Below are 6,760 nucleotides of genomic sequence, written 5' to 3'. Positions count from 1 at the left end.
TGTAGGGAATTCCAAACACTTACAGGACGTTGGAACCACAAGATGGAAGAGGCCTGGGTTTCCAAGTGACTGCTTAGATCAAAGCTCTTCACACTGAAATGTGGAAATGAACAGCAACAAACACTTGCCATGTTGAGTCACAGAGATTTGTTTGTGATTCATTATAATCCACTTACCTTAATATAGGCAGGAAGATGAAGGTATTGAAGGGAACACTTGGAAGAAAATTGGGGGCCTGCAGAGTTTTAGCATCATCTCAGAGATAGTTACATGTCCACAGCCTTAAGAAGCAGAACGTGAATTCCTCTTCCTGATCCTAACCGTACAGACACCCCATGGTAAGAACCTTCTAGGTTGCTATATCACAGAGCAGTTGAAGGCCCCAGATCTGGAGCTGGGCTCTAGGAGCTGGGTTGCCTAGCTTTGAAACCCAGACCCATCTCTTGCTAGCCATGTAATCTTGGCCTTTTCCTTTTTTTTATTTCTTTTTTTCTTCTGTCTTCTTTTTATTCTCCTCTCTTCTCTCTTCTGCTCTCCTTTTCTTTTATCTATCTTTTCCTTTCCTTTCTTTCATCCTTCCCTCTGTCCTTTCTCTTCCTTCTTTCTGGTAGAGAGTGCACATGTGTAAGGAAAGAGTTTTTTTTTAAGAGTGAGAGAAAACCTTCAACACGGTCTTGTCACACTGTGATCTCCTTTCCCCAGACCTCGAGCTCATCAGTATCTTAGGTGCTGACATGTGCTCAGTGTGTTTTCAGACCCACCTGGGGATCTGACTTGCAGTCGGCCACCTGACTTCCAGCAGTCACGTGCAGTCTAGTATGCTATGGACTATGCAACTTAGGTTGGCCTTAGGGCAGTTTTGGAATCACTTGTGGCTCGGACCGAGGTGAGAGGGCTTTCTGAACTAGGCCAGAGTATCCTGAGCACTTCTCCCTGCCCGACATGAGCTTACCCAAGCAGACCAAGCCGTCCAACCTTAGCTGCTGGGAAGGGGTTGAGTAAACATCCTCCTGTGGTTCATGGAGAGCTCTCTCCTAGGCCACCCTGAGCTAAGTTGGTAATGAAGGTTTAACCAAATTCCTTGGGAGCTCAGATTCCTGAAGAGGAGCAGGAGGAAGGAACCTACAAAGGACACTTTCCAGAATCAACTCCTACTACGGTGCCTGCAGTATCGGGTGCCGTGTGTGGGCAGGTGGGAGATGAGGGGGGACCGTGCAGACCTTGGGGATTTCTGCTGTTATCCCAGTGGGTTTGGTCTTCCCTGGGAGGCACACAGCAGACAGTCAATGGCAGTGGGAGGAGCTGCTCCTCTTTCAGTCTGCGGTGTTACAGCCAGGAAGGTGACAGCGGGGTGGGGGTGCTGGGGACCTGAGAAGAACCAAGTTTATAGAGGGCCACAACCCAAGGAGAGGCAACAGAGCTTAAAACAAAGGCCAGCGAAGTCACCTAAATACTTACTGGGGACACTGCAGGTGAGGGAGCTGATTTCAAGGTGGGAGGGGTGCAGGGAAGGTATGTTGGTGACCGAAGGTGAGGCCAGACTTACAGGAGTGGAAAATTCTGTAGCCTCCTCTGCACCTCCCTCAGTTCAGAGCCTGCACTTTTCTCAGCTCTGTGCTGGCCGTGCTGCGTGGAGCATGTGCTGCCGAGTCGATGAACTGTACCACAAAGCCATCTTCTTTGTGCCTTGGTTTTCACAGCACGTCAGTCCTCTTCCTCGGCCTCAGTTCAGTTGGTGAGCCTCCTGGCTGAGCTGTCTAGAATTCTCACAAATGCTTGTAATGCCAGCCTCCTTGGCTCTTGTCTGGTGCTGCTCCCAGGGCTGAGGACGGGTGCCCTGTGGGAGGTGTAAGTAAAGGGCACTGACCAGTGTTGCCAGGGGAGACTCAAGCCAGGTTTAGGGCTACCAGAGTGAACAACAACAGAAACCAAGACACCCAGTTAAATTTGAATTGCAGATAAACATTTTTAGTGCAGCTATGTGGTGGCTAATTTTTTTTCCTTAACTGAATTCTAGATTTCACTGAGTGCCCCATGTTTTACTGGCAAGGCTCCGGGCTTCCTCCCAGCCTGGTCTGGGCAGACAGAGGGAGATTTGCCGAGGAGCATCTCCTGCCATTCCCAGGGGCAGCTCTGTCTACTCTAGAATAGGCGGTTGCAGACCACCCCTGGCCAGGCGCTGGGTTCTTCCCACCAGCAATTCCATCAGTTTCTTCATTCATAAAATTCACCACCAAAGCCGTGGCAATGGGAAGGGGGGCAGGCGGCGGGGCTGCCATCCATCATGCTGCCACTAACAAGGCTGGTTGCAGACCGCGGCCGTTCCAGCACATTCATGGTCATTACGGGCCTAATGAAGATTTGTGATGCTGCTGGAGGAGGCTTCCAGCCCGTTGTTGTCTCAAACAGGCGGGGAGGGGGTGCCCTTGGGAGTAGCTACTGGGGAAGGGATTTCTGGGGATGGCAAGAACTGGGAAGGGTGAGAAGGAAAGGAGCAGAGAAGGAAGTGTAAGCTCTAGAGAGATGAGGGCTCAGGCTGCAGGTAGAGCTGGGAGGGAGGGAAGGAGGGGCCCCAGGTGGGCCATTGGCCAGGGAATAGATGCAGGTTGTGGGGACAGCAAGAAGTGAGCAGTCAGGGGCTCTTAGTTCCCTTGGGCTGCTGTAACATATGATCAGAAACATGGTGGGTTAAAACAACAGAAATATATTCATGCACAGTTCTGGAGGCAGAAGCCTGAAACTAGATTCTCCGAGCTGTAACCAAAAGCGAGGAGTAGACAGGGCTGCCTGTCTCTGGAGGTCCTGGGGGAGGATCCATAGATTTGTAGGGAGACCATCTCAGGGAAGGTCTAAACTTCACTCTTCCCTGCTTTGCTTTGCTTCGTGGTGGGCATCACTGTATAATGTACTCCCTGTTTAGATCGGGCCTAATGAAGATTTGTGATGCTGCTGGAGGAGGCTTCCAGCCCGTTGTTGTCTCAAACAGGCGGGGAGGGGGTGCCCTTGGGAGTAGCTACTGGGGAAGGGATTTCTGGGGATGGCAAGAACTGGGAAGGGTGAGAAGGAAAGGAGCAGAGAAGGAAGTGTAAGCTCTAGAGAGATGAGGGCTCAGGCTGCAGGTAGAGCTGGGAGGGAGGGAAGGAGGGGCCCCAGGTGGGCCATTGGCCAGGGAATAGATGCAGGTTGTGGGGACAGCAAGAAGTGAGCAGTCAGGGGCTCTTAGTTCCCTTGGGCTGCTGTAACATATGATCAGAAACATGGTGGGTTAAAACAACAGAAATATATTCATGCACAGTTCTGGAGGCAGAAGCCTGAAACTAGATTCTCCGAGCTGTAACCAAAAGCGAGGAGTAGACAGGGCTGCCTGTCTCTGGAGGTCCTGGGGGAGGATCCATAGATTTGTAGGGAGACCATCTCAGGGAAGGTCTAAACTTCACTCTTCCCTGCTTTGCTTTGCTTCGTGGTGGGCATCACTGTATAATGTACTCCCTGTTTAGATAGTTACCTTTTTTTTTTTTTTTCCTGCTTCTGCTGTTAAAAAGCCTATTAAAAGGTTAGGGATTCTAGTTTACTTTTATCACCACTGAATTCCTGCTTAAAACAGTGCCTAGCACACAACAGGAGCTCAAACATATTTGTTGAGTGAATGCATGAGTGAGAGAGTGAAGGAAATCTTTTCCAAGCTGCTGTGCAGAGAATAGAGCATCTGGAGCACTGAGTAGCAGCCGAGGGACCCGTAAGAAGCTCTAACAACCAGGCACAAGTTGCCAGTGGAAGCTTGGAGTGGGTGGTCACGGTGCAGAGTGGGACGTGGTTGGATTAGAGGTAGTTTTTGAAAGTTGAGGTAACAGGATACGCTGAAGTATCAGTTGCAGGAGGAGCATCTCCAAGATGCTCTGAAGGCACCTCCACTCCCTGAGCTAGAGATGGCTGGGGAGGGACAGTTTTGCAATGCCCATGTCCAGTGGCCTTTTAAACTAGGGACACACAGAGGAAGAGGAACCAGGCTGGCATTTAGAGAAGTTGGATTCCATTCTGGTTCAATCTTCAAGATGGCTTTCCTGACCTAATGCAGTACACGTCGCCTCCCTGGCCTGGAGAGTCTTCAACTCTAGAGTGAGGAATGGCTGGCCTAGAGCCTGTCCCAAGTCCTTGAACAGGAACTGAGTCAGGCGGGAGAGGACAGATTGTGGAGTCAGACAAATCTGCACTCAAATCCAACCCCTATCATCAGTTATTAATTTCACTGGACCCAATTTCTTTCTCTCTAAGATGAAACAGTAATACTGACTTCACAAAGATGCTGTGAAGTTCAAGTGATACAATGTCTGTACCTGCCAAACACTGTTCCAGGCATGTAGAAATATCAACAAATGTTCGTTTTCTCCCCTGATTCTCTTCCCCTCACAGTACACCGACATCTTAATTTCATAGCACCCAGTAACTACCTACCTTGAAGCAGACGGCGTTGAAGTATATAATGTTCTTTACCTCTGTATATATAAGAAACATGCCACTTCAATGCAAATATGCTCCACGAATTATTGAAAAAAGGCCATTTACTAGTATCTATCAAATATTACAAGGAAGATCTATTGCTTTGCTCGGCGGTGCTCAAATATATTCTACAGGAAGAATAAGAATCATTCTCTTCTTTCTCTGCCATCACCTTTCTGTGAGATTTTCTCACTCCAGGTGTTCAAATCCCAGAGAGAAAACTTCCTCTTCTTGTCTGACATTTTCAAATGTGTTGATATATACCCATGGAGTGATGCTGCCGAAGATGGTGCCACTCACAGCTCCAACCTGAATGCAGTAGCTCCCCGAATTCTATTTATGTCATAATGAATATATTCAACTGAATAGTGTCAAAGACTTCCTAGGTGCACCTGCGGCTAAGAGCGCAGTGTAGATCTGGAGGGATTTTGAATTTTCCTTCCACAAAAATAATTTTGGCAGCTTGGGATCAATAGCATCCTCCCATATGTTTCACATTCTCAGTAAAGTATAATTGAAGACACCCTTCTCAACCGTACTTCTCAGCATGAATACATTCAGAAATTCTAAAAAGGTAATTTGGAAAGGAAGAAAACTAACATTTGGTGAGTTCCGACTACACGCCAGGGCTTGTGATGCACCTTTGCATATGTCATCTCATTTGTACGCACAACAGCTCTGAGGGAAGGATAATGTCAGGCTTCTGCAGAACAGGAGACTGAGGCTCAGGGAGTTAAAGTACCTGCCTAAGATCACGCAGTCGGTGGTGGTGTAGCTAGGTTCTGAGGCCAGTATCCTCTGGCTTCATGGCATGCTCCCTTGTATGAAATTTCATATCTGCGTCTCTAATTCTCCCCTTCCTTGCCCCTAAGCTTCGTCTCATTGAGTACGTGGATTCAAATCAGTGGGAAACTCAAAACTTTGACAGCAGATGTGGAACGAGTTTCATTGGGCCAAATCTACCTTTGGACACACCCTTGTCATTTTCAGTTAAACTGCCTTGGCGTCCTCACTTCATTGTGTATAAACGGAAGCAGAACTGGACAGAGCCATCTGTGACCTTGGGCTGAAGGACACTTTGATGCTATCCTAGGAATTGCGTGTCTTCCTCTGGGAGGTGAGAGGGAAGTTGTCCCAGCCCAAAGGAGAGGGATTCCTTCCACTGCTGCTCTGACAGCCGTCTCGGCAACCCTCCCAGGCAAACTCCCTGGCTGCTCTGGGCTCCATGCAATGGTTCCTGTTGGGGTGAGATTTGGCTCTGTGTCTCTCCCTGCCCATTAATCTTCATTTTAGTTTGTTGTTATAAAGATACATCTTGAAGCATTCAAGAAGTGAAGGCGGAGTTCATCCGTGTCACAGACAGCATGCTTCAAGGATTGCTATTTCTTCAATCTGCCAACTTGGACGTCAAAGAATATGTTCTGGGAGGAAATGGACTTGGAAATGTTCCTGGCTTTTCCCTCGTCTCCCTTCCCATCTCTAAATTTGTCCAGAACAGCAGAAGCCATTTTATTATTGTGTCCAGGACCAAGAGAACAGGATATCTTTTGTGGTCCAGGAATGGGGTGACCCTTTGACCCCATGATGTTCCCAGATACAGTGATCCCCACACTACATGCTTTTGGCCTGGCTGCCATGTGACTTCCTCTTCCTAGAGACACTGAGTTTCTCCCCAGCCCAGCAAGCTCACTGGCTTCCCTGGGTGTTCGTGTAGTTGTTAAAACACAGTTTTGGGGTTGTCTCTTTAGTCCTGAGACCTACTCTTCTCTCTCACTTTAGTTAAAACTAAACTGCTACTGGTAGCTAACTGACCTCTGCATTTTTCTTTGCTTCTGTTTTGGGGAACTTCAGATAGGGGAGAGTTCTGATCATTGGAAGGTTGGACTAATTCCTTAGGAAGTGGAGGAACAAAGTCTTGGTATAAAGTGTTGACTAATCATGGCTTTCAGGAAGGTGTCTTCATGGGGCTGGAAGAAAAGGGAATTAACATTTATCGAGCTCCTGCTAGTGAGTTCCTGTGCTCACAGCCTTTGCTATCTGCTTTGTAAAAGTTTTTTTGAAGAGATTTTTGATACAGGGCATGTGCGCTTGCTAGATAGAGATGGACAGAGAGAAAGTGAGAAATTGCCCCCTTAGGGGATGGCCATGCTGCAGTCCCTTCTCTTACATTCTCTTCTCAGGATTTTGGGCACTCACACACTCACCCAGAGTTGAGTTTCAAGCCCTCTTGTCTGAGACTTGAACCACAGTCAACCATGGGGGA

The 6,760-nt window shown here is 48.2% G+C and overlaps 1 long non-coding RNA gene across 3 annotated transcripts in view; it reads right to left on the bottom strand.

Annotated features, from left to right (window-relative positions):
* Positions 1 to 4,810, bottom strand: part of LOC102488016 (uncharacterized) — an 11,579-nt gene extending 6,769 nt beyond the window's left edge. For 2 of the 3 annotated variants that reach the window (XR_333339.1, XR_001370692.1), the window contains exons 1-2: positions 4,453 to 4,810; positions 1,459 to 1,837 (exon numbers count right to left, since the gene is read on the bottom strand). This is a non-coding gene — a long non-coding RNA (uncharacterized LOC102488016). The remainder of the gene's footprint in view (positions 1 to 1,458; positions 1,838 to 4,452) is intronic. The other variant, XR_333340.1, reaches the window with a different exon arrangement.
* Positions 4,811 to 6,760: the final 1,950 nt, after the last annotated feature.

Source organism: Tupaia chinensis, unplaced genomic scaffold, assembly GCF_000334495.1.
Source record: "Tupaia chinensis unplaced genomic scaffold, TupChi_1.0 Scaffold000045_1, whole genome shotgun sequence".
Classification (NCBI taxonomy): domain Eukaryota; kingdom Metazoa; phylum Chordata; class Mammalia; order Scandentia; family Tupaiidae; genus Tupaia; species Tupaia belangeri.
Note: the sequence above shows the minus strand (reverse complement) of the source record. Positions and strands in the feature narration are given on the sequence as shown.